The sequence below is a fragment of the Acomys minous genome (genome assembly GCF_964271855.1).
Source record: "Acomys minous genome assembly, chromosome: 15".
In the NCBI taxonomy this organism is placed as follows: domain Eukaryota; kingdom Metazoa; phylum Chordata; class Mammalia; order Rodentia; family Muridae; genus Acomys; species Acomys minous.
This window is the reverse complement of record NC_140497.1, coordinates 78,410,371-78,423,819: the sequence shown is the minus strand read 5'-3', so window position 1 is coordinate 78,423,819 and position 13,449 is coordinate 78,410,371. Positions and strand designations below refer to the sequence as shown.

At 41.9% G+C, this 13,449-nt stretch overlaps 1 protein-coding gene and 1 long non-coding RNA gene across 2 annotated transcripts in view; one reads left to right on the top strand and one right to left on the bottom strand.

The window, feature by feature from the left end:
* The window catches only part of RASGEF1B (RasGEF domain family member 1B), a gene marked incomplete at its 3' end in the record, with an annotated part of 516,267 nt that overhangs the window by 390,315 nt on the left and 112,503 nt on the right, over positions 1 to 13,449 (top strand). The gene's annotated exons all lie outside the window — the stretch shown is intronic.
* LOC311584762 overlaps positions 659 to 13,449 on the bottom strand; it is a 69,105-nt gene continuing 56,314 nt past the window's right edge. Inside the window, exon 5 of the long non-coding RNA XR_014774995.1 lies at positions 659 to 856. This is a non-coding gene — a long non-coding RNA (uncharacterized lncRNA). The remainder of the gene's footprint in view (positions 857 to 13,449) is intronic.

Below are 13,449 nucleotides of genomic sequence, written 5' to 3'. Positions count from 1 at the left end.
ATCTGTCCATATCAGCTGTTTTGCCAGCTGATTTCATCTTTTTGGTCTCCCAGTTCTAAAGTCTTAATTGTTAATTATCCTACATGCTCTCTGGGAACCAAACGCAGATCCTCTACAAGAGCACTGCTAAGCTATCTCTTCAGCCCAATGTGGACACATAGCTTATAACCAGAACCATAATGTACTTGAAAATGTTTGCTTGTTTGGTTGTTTTTAAAGAATGGCAATGTTAGGGCTGAGGACTGCAGCTCAGTGCACGCCCAGCATGTACCGAACCTTAGGTCTGATTCTCAGCACTGAAAGAGAAAGGATGACAGTGTTACAGCCAAATGACCTTATAATTCAGTACCGACTTGATTTATAACGTTCAGCGCGGGATCAGATTCACAGAGTAGGGCAGTGGCTACAATGCTTCCCCTGGCTCTTACTCCAGAACAAGTGCAGCCTTCAGGGATAGTGAGTGCCTTGCCTGAACCACGTAAATAAAGGCCTCCAGCTGCAAGTCAGAGCCTGTTGATTGCAGAGCTTGGAATGTTCAGTCTAATTGCAAATTGCTGTAAAGCCTTCAAACTTGGGAACTTGTTAAAATTATACCCCGTTGACTTGAAACAGACTCCAATTCCCCAGGTTTCATTAAGCCATCGCTTTGCTGTGAATTACCTTTTGTGAAGGGCTTTCATTCACACACCAACAATTGTCAACTCCGCTTCATTTTATATACAGACAGCAGCGATGCCAAGGAGCAAGGGGATCTCCAGGCCTGGAGTCCAATCGCTGTCAATCTAGCCTTTCGTCTCTACTTGGGTGTTTTTGTTTCTTTCCCCTCTGGTGTTTCCCCTTGATGGATAAACATGATCTTAAGAAGAGAAGAAAAGCCTTAGGTTAAGGTCAAGTTGAGGCTGGAAGGGGCATAAAATCAGATCTACCCTATGGAAGATAAGGAAAAACAACTTCAAAGACTCCGAAGATTTAATTCAAACACAGGGCTTCAAACTGAAATGAAATGCCCACCCTGGCAGGGAAAGGACCTTGTATAGCTTGAATCTAGTCTTGTTTCACCTGGAGGAAAATGGGGGAGGGGGCTAGTCAGTTAGTTGTAGGTATCAAAATGCATACAGATCCAAGGCACTTGCTATGGAGACTCCCAGAAGCTGCAAACAGGACTTAGACACGATTCTTAAGCTTAGTTAGTATTTATTTCCCTGTTGAAGAGTATGCACTAATACAGTGTGCCATTAAATCTCTCAGAGTCCCTCTAGTACTCAGTGAGAACTCAAAACGTCATCTCGAAACAGGCGGAAAGTCCAAGTATAAACACAGGGATGTACTAAATGCAGATACAAACAAAATCTCCACACACACATACATACACACACACACACACACACACACACACACACACACACACACGAATGATGGTTATGGGCAGAAAATGCCTTTGAGGTGTTCAGTTCAAGTTTAATGTGAGTCTTGTAGTTTTGAGGTAACTAATATAGGAAAAAACATGTGACTGGAAACAATCCTCCATGTTGGTCAAATGGCACTGTGAGGGGAATGTGCCCAAGCAGGGAAGAGGATCCAATGCCCAGTGGAGCCCGTGAGGGGAAGAACAGGCAAGAATGGTTTCCAAGTCTTTGAACGAGACCCACATGGTTAGAGGGCCGTTATATACAGCAAAAGGTAGGTTTACAGGAGTCAGAAGCAGGGGGCCTTCATACAGACTGAGCTGTCCCAAACTGGCTGGGTCCCTACGAGATGCCGTACTCCCTTGTGTCAGGAGGAACCCAAGGAAAGGCTAAAGAGTGTGCCAAATGATGGCAAAGTGTTTCTGAAGACTAGGACATGAACCAGAGTACTCAGACGGTACATAGCCTTTTCTGTTCTATGCCTTCATTTGCAAGAACTTTGTGGTGTCGGTGCCTTTGTTATTTCAAGATAGATATAGAGAACATTAAGACATTAAAATGACTTGATATTTTTTGAAACTCACCAATATAGCCTAACCTGGTCTGCAGCTTGCAATCCTGCCTCAGACTAACTGGTGGATTAGGTGTGTACCATTCGGGTCAGCTGCAGCACACTGTTCCCTTAACACTTGTGGAGACGCCACGAGACCTGAAAATCCATACGTATTTGTGTGGGAAGCACGTATGGAGCATCTGCCATGTGCTAGGCAGGCACTGTCACAGGACCCAGGTCACAAACATGAAAGACACAATCCCTAGGGAGTCAGTTATAGATGCACGGTTGTGCATTCTTGAGGCTAAAATGAACTTAAGTCTTCATTTAATATTCCCCATTTTCTAAAGATACTTTGATATCTTTAGATGAAAGTCAAGTATATGTTGATGAACTGTCTCTAATGTTTTAGTAACTTTCACACGAGACCCTTTTATGTTGTCAGCTAAGAACAAAATGGTTTATTACATTCTTTTCAAGGATAGTAGAAACAAACAAATGTGTGTTTGTGTGTGTTAGAAGTGTCTTCCTTTGTGTTTTGTGCACCTAGAGGGCACATTCAGGACTTATACCTAAGATCTCTCTTTATCTCATTAGTTTAGCTGATGAACTTTAAGTTCTGAAGAAATCTCAGATAATTACCAGCCCTTTGATCTAGAGCATTTCATAGTTAACGTGCTAGCAGATGTTGGCCTGCATTAAGCACAACGATTTTTTTTTTAAGTTAAGAGCAAGGTTAGCTTTCAAGAAGCTACAGTGGTATCCAACTAGCTCTTTGGGCTTCTGCTTGGAGATGATGTAACTGACAAATTAAATTCCAGTACAGGTTGCTCCTTGCCTTCCAGGAAATTTTTTTTAAACAAATCACATCAAGTAGTTTTGTTTGTTTGTTTGTTTGTTTTTTTAATTAAAGAGCAGCCAGTAAAGTTGCATTCGGTTTTCTAAAAGTGCCATGATGCGTCTGTGCATGTGACAGTCCCTGGAGTAGAGATGGGGTGGAGAAGCACTTAATTAGGAGTTGAAATGTGATTCTTTCTCAAAGGAAAGAAACACAGATTAATTCATTCCCCCACCCAGTCCATGGAGTGCAGTCAGGCTTTTTAGCAAGCTAGCCACATCTTCCTCGTTGCTTGTTGCTTAGAGTAGGCTGTCTGATGAATCTGTATTCTGAGAACTTGAGTAAGAGAGTCACATTCTTAAAAAATGATTGACACCTACTTTTCTGAATAGTTTCTACCTTGGTGGGTAGGATAGCCCAGCAGAGGGCAAGTTGTGTTACTTCAGACCATATATTAATTATGCAATAATGAATTGCTATTTGGGGATGTTTGATTTTTATTACACTTATTTATTTGTTTGTGTGCACATGCATGTATGAAGGTCAGAGGACAATTTGGGGGAGTCGATCTCTCCTTCCACCATGTGGACCTCAAGGATCAAACTCAAGTCATCAGGCTTTGATAACAAGTGCCTTTACCCATTGAGTCATCTTGGTGGCCCCAACTCTTTTCTTCTTGTATTCCCAAATTTGATTCATACAATGCATTTTGATCATGTTTTCTTCTCCCTCAATTCGTCCCAGTTCCTCCTCACATCCCCCACCCAGCCAGCCAATTTTTTTTTTTTGTTTTATCTCTCTTTCTCAAAGAAAAACAAAACACAGGAACAGAAACAAAAAGGCAACAAACAAACAAAAATCCCACAAAACAAACTGGGGTGGGGGGACTGTGGAGGGGGGAAGGAGATGGAAACCAATAAGACCAAAAAAAAAAAAAAAAAAAAAAAAAAAAAAAAAAAAAGCAAAGTGAAACAAAAAGTCCACAAAACATACTATTTAGTTCATTTTGTGTTGGTCAACTAACTGCTCTTGGCTCTGGAGCCTTCCCTAGAATTTGGATGATATACTCAGTGACACTCCATTGGAGAGAAAGGGGTTTTCTGTTTTTCGGCAGCTATCAGTTACACACAGCTTCCTGGTTAGGAGTGGGATCCCCCAGCTGTGCTCACTTACCCTTCTCAGCAATGGGACAACACTTAACTTAAATCATCAAGCATGGAGAAGTCAAACGGATGCCTAACTAGGAGTAGAGGTTATCCTACTGATTAGAATTCACGATACTGGAAAATACTTTGCAGGCTACCTGAGAAGAAAGGTAATCCATAATACCTGACTGCAAAAACTGTGACCTACAACATCAACCTGATGGCAAGATTATATTAGTGCAATAGTGGCACAAATGTTATGGGAGTAACCAACCACTATTTTAAAAATTACATTTGAGGTATCCTCCACGGGATTGAATACATACCTGATGCCACTAACATGGACAAGACCCAGGTCATGGGCCTACGTGAAAACCTAATATTACTATTCTGCTAAAGGAACATAACATTATAGTGACTCCTAATGACATATTGCTATACCTATAGATCAGGGCATCATCAAACCCCATCAGGGAAGCTTCCTCTTATAGTATACAGGGATTAACATGGATAACCACAACTGCACAACGTACAGAGAGTGAGACTTCAGAGCAGTCAGTCCTAAATGGGATGTCTCCATCAAATGCCTCCCCTTGGGGCTCAGGAATCCATGTGGAGGAGGAGGCAAAATGATTATAAAAACCAGAGAAGACAGATGCCTCCAAGGAAGCACAGCCTTCCAAACACAACAGGACTGATACACATACGAGCTCACAGGGATGCACAAGACCTGCACAGATTCATGCCAGATAGGGCCCCAACTATTTTTAAGAGAGATATGAGCACTAGAATGGAAGCCAGTCTGGGTTACACCACATTCTGTCACCAACTATGCAGCTATAGAAAATCAAACAGTGAGTCACAGGGACCTCAGATAATTCATACTCCTTTTTTTACATTCTCATGAAATACGGAGAGACCCCTTTCACAGCTGTATTTGTATATTAGTGGAAACAAGTTATTTTGCAGTTTGAGGGATCCTGAAAACAAATCACTGTGTCTTTGTAGTCTTGGGGGTTCTTAGGCAGGGCTGGTTGGAACATTCATGCCAAATGGTTTTGCTAGACTTCTTTCTAGATGCTTCTTTTGCCTAGTGATGCTGGGAAGGGTACCTTTTGTCTTCCCTGCTGCCCATCAGGTCTGTCACAGGCTTGTGCCTTTACCCACAGCATCGAGAACTCACATTAATTTGCTACTGGATCCTTGCAATGTTTACCTATCACCTCAAAAATTAAGCCTAGTGGCCAAGCACGGTAGAGCAAACCTTTTATCTCAGCACTAGGGAGGCAGAGGCAGGAGGATCTCTGTTAGTTCATGGCCAGACTGATCTACATCGTGAGTTCCAGGTTAGCCAGGGTGATGTAGCGAGACCCTATCTCAAAAGTGGATGGATGGATGGATGGATGGATGGATGGATAAATACATAGATAGATAGATAGATAGACAGACAGATGGGTAGATGGGCCATATGACCAGCCAGCCAAGAGTAATAGCAAACTCCAAAGAGTCTTAGGTAGAATAAGAAGGGGCCATAGAAATAAGTCCCCAAGACTGACTCCTCTTTTGAAGTGAAATGAAACATACCCAGGACTGATGGCTCCTCAAACTTCCAAATTCAGAGCCATTGCTTAATCATACGGTGTATTGTCCCTCAAGTCCCAACGTCACATATTTCTGAAAGTCAACCAAGAGAACTATAAAATCCATTGCCAGAGCCCCCAACCACAGCTCATACATGTACCAGATTATGATTGTTAAAATCAGGGGTGGAGTGAGAAACAGGGATGCTATTTCGCATAGTCATGAAGAGCATCTCAGCTACCTACAAGACAGGTACAGGTACCTGGATAAACATTCTTAATCATTTCTGTGGCTTGACCATCACTGCACTTTTGTATTTCTCTTAAGTTGTATTCCTGATGATAAGACATCAGTTATATTATAACTTTTCTTTCATTAATGCTTTTTAGATGTCCTTCATATAGCACGGCCAAAACAAAATATGCATGTATGAAGAAATAAACCATTCCATGGCCATCAAAATAAATGTGTTCCTCAAAGACAGTGAGTTCTAGGGAGGAATGTGTGCTCACTTGAGAAGCTCTGGCTGCTCTTGTGTCTGGCATGGATTCCTGGAAACACCTACAAATGACATGTATATTCTCATTAAAGTAATGCTTTGATTGAGGACTTTTTAGTCATCGGAAGATAGCCTGGAGCTAGCACACGCTCAACTAAGGTGAGTGTCACAAAGTGTTAAGAATACCAGTGTTGTGTAGATTAGCTCTCCTAGCACCAACAGGCTTTTCCTTCAAAAACAGGTACCTGCTTAGCATACCTAATGATTAACTGAAGTAGAACAGTGACAATGGACAGCCTTTAAAATCACCAGCCAATAGATGACAGGTAATAACTGTGGTGTTACCTTTTGAACTCAAATCAAACGTGGCCACAGACCAGGGAAAGACAAGTGCATTAGAGCTGTTTCCCATCAACCCAGTGCCATTGTTTCCCTGTGGTTCTAGCCAAGCAGAGCCTAGTCCTGGGAGGGGCCTTGGATGCAGGCCCACCCAAGGCTAAGCATGTCAGCTCCACTTGCTTGGCTCATCTTCTTGGTCCCCGGTGCCTTCCCTCACTCTTCAGCCAGATGACGTCCTCTCTCAGTGTCTGTAGCATCGTTTTCCATTTTCTGAAACTACTAAGACACTCTTATCAGGCCTAAAAAGCACCAAATACCTCAAAAATCCAAACGAGATAATGGCAAACCACCTCCCAAATCTGTCTTGTAGATTTTTGGCGGCCGCACCTCGCCCAGATTGGAATGGGGTTTCTGCCAACATCTAAAACACTGGCTTGCTCCAGCTACATTTTTTTTCCTGCTGGCCAGTGAGCTTTTCTGGGGGTCCAACTTGGACTTACCAGGACCTTTCTCCCTGACAAAAGCTTCCATTATTAACCATTTGCCTAGTGTATGAGAGTGAGAGATGCTTGCCGTGATACAAAGGTAATAGAGGCTTTCCAAGAACAGCCGCAATCTAAGCATTTCAGACACCCTCACAGAGGGCAGACTACAGAATTGCCTGCAACAATTCAGTTTGAGGCAAACTTGAGAAAATGTGATTTTCAAGATTTGTTACATTGTAACCCAAGACTGTCTTTATACAAGTCACAGCCCATCACGTCATTACTACTCTACTGATGTGTGAATTGGATACACGTATTTGGCAGAGAGCAACAGACACTCAGTAATAGCTATTGAATTAATCCAGCACATTTAGCAGCAAAACCAATTAATTCTAGTTTTATTCTATCAATCGTCACAAAAATAATTTCTTCCAAGGATCTATGCTAAAGCTGTGTGACTATGTAACCACAATTGCCATTGCTGAAACTGGGATGTCAACATACAAAATGATTCTTCTTACAAAAGCTTCCACCTCACCTCAGGAGAGGCCTGGGGAAATCTTTCAGGAAGGGCATGGGGTCAAGATAGAGTTAGCATCAACTCATTCATCAGACCAACTCTACAAAGCTGTATTCAGATATACTGCATGATTACTGAAGAAAATCAGAGTGTCTAAGGTGGAGCTGGGTATACTACATTGCAATATTGGAAAATGTGTTTTATTTGAAGAAGTAGCTGGGGGCTGAGTGCTGGAGGTGGCGTGGTTTAACACAGTGGTCCGTGTGTCCTACTGTGCCAGCATTATCTAAAGAGCTGATTGTAGGGCCAGCACCCAGGCTTGCCACAAAAAAAGACTCAGTGGCAGCTGCAGCCTGTCTTTAATCCCAACACTTAGGAGGAAGAGGCAGGCAGATCTCTGTGAGTTCGATGCCAGCCTGATCTACAGAACTAGTTCCAGGACAGCTAAGGCTCCACAGTGAAACACTGTCTTGGGGGAGGGAGGGTGATTCTGATTTAGTGTGTTTGGGGTGAAAGCCTGTAACCTACTTTCACAGTAAGTAGCGAGATTGTTTTGATGCCAGCTCTATAAAACTTAATTTTAAACGCTGAGGAAAGAATACAGGTGTAACAAACAGAACTCAAATCTCAATTTAACCTCTTAATTATTGGTTTTATTTGGCAAGTTATTGAGCACTCTGAATCTGTTTTCTTCTCTGTAAAATGAGGATAGAATTACTCATGTAACTCTCACACACTGCTACATTGAATTAAATCCATGAAGAAAAGACCCAGATATAATATATATTCAAAATGGTAGCTTTGCATAAAGGCTCTTGGATTTTCTCAGGAATACAAAAATGAGAGTTGGAGGCCCCTCTCAGCCTACTATCAATGCATGAATGTGTAATTTATTTATTTTTAAAGATATTTTATTAATTTATTCATATTGCATCTCAATTGTTATCCCATCCCTTGTACCTTCCCATTCCTCCCTCCCTCCCACTTATCCCCTACTCCTCTCCCCTATGACTGTGACTGAGGGGGACCTCCTCCCCCTGTATCATCTCGTTTGCATAAAAAACAAAGGCTAAGAAGATAGTAAAGTAGTTATATATAATACATATATACAACCATTGTGAACACGTGTTACATGTAAATTTAGAGGTACACTATGAATAATGTAAGAAAATCCTCCAGAATTTGGGTAGATTAACAAATAACTTTCCACACCGTGTCTTTATGTATTTTAAAGGTTTTCTACAATGGACTTAGGCTATTATGAAAACTTTATATAATAACTTTATTTTAGTTCGTCTTTTGCTTGTTTCCTTTGAGGCAGGGTCTCACGGTGTATCTCTGGCTGGCCTAGTCACTACACAGACAAGGCTGGCCTCGAACTCACACACATCCTCCTGCCTCTTCTTCCCTAGTGCTAGGATTAAAGACGTGTACTACCATGCCTAGTCCAAAATTATGTAATAATTTTAAAAAGAAAAAAATCATACAAATAAGTGATACACTACCCAATTTTAGATGAAAGTGCTCAATAGAACAGCCCAGGATAGCAGACCCTCAGAATAGTACTACTGAGCACCCCAGGTTTGGCTCCTTAAATCCCTTAGAAGGACCACCTTCCTTCGAAGTCAGTGTCAGATTAAACCCCAGGCTCAGCAAATAAGTACTTCTTGCCCTGCCGCCTACCCTCTTGCAAACATTTATCTTTTCGTGAGTATGAGCCCATTTTACTGGCAATGGTTTATTTTTGTTCAAGTGGAAGGACAAAAGCCTCTCAGACAGAGGACAGCCATCTCTCCCCCCTCCTCCTTGGATTTAGTTATGGACTAAAAAGAGAGATAAGCAGAACACGAAGGGCAGAAGCTACGGCTCGCTCGTGAACTGAGAGTGCCGGAGAGAACGTGGGAAAAGAAAGGGGGAGAATGTGGGCAAGAGACTGGGGCGTAGGACTTGGTGCAGGATCCAAGAGCCAGACGCTAAAAGATTGAGTGAAAGGGGAAAAGAAAAGCAGAAACTGGAACAAGAGGAAATGGGCTATAAACAAAAAGCCAGATGATTGGGGAGAAATCGCCTCCTCAGGAAGTCACTGCTGAGTTTGGCTCCAAGGGAGATGGGAATGAAAATCCGGCAACAGAAATTCTGTAAAGTTGAGAAATTTGAATGGGACATGCCACTTCGACAAGAAGGTACCAAGCCTATCGGACTGTGATGAGGCTTTTTACATGGGTAGATCATTTCTGCTGTCAATGACGGTTGTCCTGAACTTTCTTTGCCCATCTTCCATCCAGAAATCAGAGAGCATGGAAATCTCATGGGTGAGAGAGGGGCAGAGATGATAAAGAAGCTTCTAGTATCTCTTACGCAGTGAGGGAGGAGAAAGGGACGCAGAAAGAGGCCCCATATCTCTTGTGCCATGCAGCTGGAGACAGCACGTCTGTCTCTCCAGCTGAGTGTCAGCACAGGCACTTCTGACCCAGACTGTCCTTGACAAACAGGCACCCCACCCACCGGACCGGGGCCAAGTGGCTGTAGGAGGCAGGGAGTACGCAGATCAGCCTCCAGACTCACTGGGGAAATGGAAAATCTGAGAACCCAGCAAAGTAGGCGTGGCGTGGCGGCAGCAAAAGTGAAACTCACAGGAGACAGCTGGAGCAGCAAACGGTTGGAAGGGGAGCAAGTACAGAGAGACCAGCACGCTGGATTTTAACTTCAGGATCCTCTGAAAATTCACTTTGAAGCACGCAGTTTATCCCTCAACAACAGAAAACTGGGGGTGGGGGGGGTGGGGGGGTTCTGTTAGCGTTTGTAAACGCCATTAGAGGATCCTGAATGGAGATCCACCCCCACATTTTAATCTTTCAGCTTAAACTCTGGTAATCAGATGACACCTGACACACCTGATCTGCTGGTGTCACACAAAGAGTGCCTTGCATGTTACACGAGACAGTGACAGAGCTGCCTTTCCAGCGGTAATTTCCTGACTTGCTAGTGTAAGACACTAATTAGCCTACAGAGGATACTATGACCAACATCTCTAGAAAACAAAGCTGGGACAATTCAGTCACCATCTTGCCATCAGCTGCTGTTACCTTTCATCTAGAGGGTATCGGTTTATGGAGGATTTAGTAACCGACCAGCCCAGATACTGGTGTGCTGCTGGCGTGATTATTATCAAAATAATAAACTATTCTCAAGTGATGAGAAAAATGAAGAAATGACTAAAAATAGTTTTAAAGACCAAAAAAGTTATCCTGAAACGTCTTCGTGAGTCATTTAATAAGGAAAACAACTTGTCTTTGAAGTGCTAGGATATCTTGACTGTTTTATGTTTTAAAAAATGTATTAAGTAACAATACATTTTTTGATTTAAAAAAATGGTATACTATTTTATTTTAGTAAAATAAATGGCCTTTCTTTAACTACTCAGTGTCAACTCTTGCTCACAGTGAGCTTGTCCTCTGTGTGTCTCAAGTGGCAGTCTGGGTCCTACTGAGGGGTGTGAGCTTGCTCGCATAACTGTATGCTTCCCTCGTCGCCTAGGTGTGTTAGGGTTTTTCTCTGGGTTTTATTTTATGCCTTTCTGTCCCTTTCCTTGTTGCTGCACTCTCAGCAGCAGGTGCTCCCCCCTTTTACACTCCCCTCTGATACATAGTCTTTACTCTTCTAGGGGTTTGGTTGTAAGGAGCTGTGCGTGCAAAGCCATGGGCAAGACAGCAGGAACAGACTGATTCATTTTAAGAAATGGATACCCTAACTTCAGCCGTTATGCCTGTCAGTCTGGACACCTGAACTTGAGTCCTTGGGTCTGTCTGTCTGTCAGTCCAGACGCCTGGACTTAAGCCTTCAGTCTTGTCAACCTAGGCGTTGGTGTATGAACTCTGCAGGGTCATCTGGATGCTGAGAGCTGATTTTACTGTGTTTATGCTCCTAGCCATGATTTTGTTAACTGAGGCCTCTAGGCGCATTCAGGAATAATGAAACACTTTCAGCATAAATTGAGGAAATCCTGGACGGTTGTTGTGACTTCATCAACACAAACTTGGTTGCAAAAATAGTTACAGAAAGGAAGGATTTTCCCCTCCCATGTCAAAACACATTTATTGCTTCCAAAAATTCTAATTTATGTTTATTTTACACGTTTTTAAAATACAGTGTTTAACTCTGTAGCTGGCCTTGAACTTAGGATTCTCTTGTCTCTTCCTCCCAAATGCTGAGATTAAAGGCATGAGACACTCTACCCCACCTATTTTACAAGATTCTTAAAATAAAGTCAACCAAAAGTGATCTAAAAAATCTAACGAAAGAGTCCTACAATTAATATTATGGTATCTTAAAAACCCACATTTACATGACTTCTGTTTTGACACACTAGTTAAGAAATGCTACAATTTAATTTTAAAGGAAATCTTATAACCTCCCTATTTATATGCCATAAATATTTCTTGCCTTGACATCTTGTCTCAATTTATAGCTCAGTTATTGCATAATACAGTGAGTGAATGAAATGGACATTAAGGCACACATCTGTTGGTCATTATAGATATCATTATATTTCTATTTTTACTTATTTGCATGAATTTATATATTTCAAACAAAATAGTTCTTTTATCAGACTGTTTAAAAAAACATTTTTCCTAACATTTTGTCTAACTGTACTATTCAAGATAAATTTATTTTTCCAGCAAAACATATCTTACCAAGATATGAACTAGAAAATAGATTTCATTTGGATGGAAATTGTCTTGACAGCAAACTCTGTGAAAATACTAATCAAAGACAGCTGACAGTGTTTTGCTCACTCAGATGTCAAAGCTGTTTTTTCTCTTCCTCTACTTGTGTAAAAGGAAAACTATCTTCCTTTCTCCATCAAAATAGTGATTTCTTTAAAGGCTGCTTTTTCCCCTCAATTACCCATATTTTCCAACTTAAATAAAATGAATAAAATACTTAGTCCCCTTTTGAGAGAGTGGGGACTGTATTGAACCAGGAGTATTGTTTTGTAATCTTTCCTAACAGACAACAGTGTTACCTTTCAGTGCCCAAATGAATTGAGAAATTTACTACATATTGAATGTCCATGAAGAGGGAAATCCATTTGGCATCAATCTTCATAAATGTATTGAGAAAAATAACAATCTTTTCACCCCCCCCCCACGTCTGAACTTCACGTGACACACAGCAAGGAATTTAAAATTAGATTGTATCACTTGCCAAATTTATTAGAATTTAGAAACTTAAGTATCCACTATACATTTCTGTCAAGAGGAAAAGCAAACTTAGATTTGGAAACCCAGGAGCAGGTTTTAAATGCCTGTGTACAGCTTTCACAGACTCAAGGTAGCCTTGAGGAAGGCCCTAAATGCAGTGGGTTAAGCTAACGTAATCTGTGGAGCATGTTAGACTGCTCAGGTCTGTGGGTAACAGGCTTTTTGATTGCTTTCTCTAGACATCAATCACTGAAAATATGTAATGGTTGTAGGAAGACATCAGATAGGCTGCTACCCCGGGTTGGGCTTTATAATCCTAGGCTGAAGAGCTAAGTACGGCCCATAAGTATCCATCATTTGACACCAGGGGTGAATTCCTCTCACTTCCGTGATCACAGCAGCTGGTTTTGTTTCCTTCTTTGTAGGAACCCCCTTTCTCTGACGTGCAGGAAGGATGCTTGAAATAGAAGCAAAAGCAGAAAGCCCAGGCCATATAGGAAACCCTAAGTGAGCCCGCATGCCTGTTGGGGCTCTAGCTCTGCTAGTCTGAGTCATGTGGGCGGAAAGGTATTTAGCAATGTCCACTTCCTCACATGAGACCTGCCAGAAGTGAACGCTCTGTCTGTGCTGAGCTTTCAGGTCCTCCACGTTTGAACGCAGAACTTCCCTGGGAGTTTTCCTTACTAAACAAACGAGTGGCGTCACCGACTATCACAAGGTCAATTGGATTTTTTTGGCTGTAAATTACTATCGATTTCCTAATTCAATAAAGTAGTGGGGGGGGGCTATCACATGGGAAAGTTCCTTGGCTTGTAGTAGAGACAGCTCGTCCCCATGAAAAACTGTACCTACCAGGAAAGTGGGTAAGAGGGGAGGACA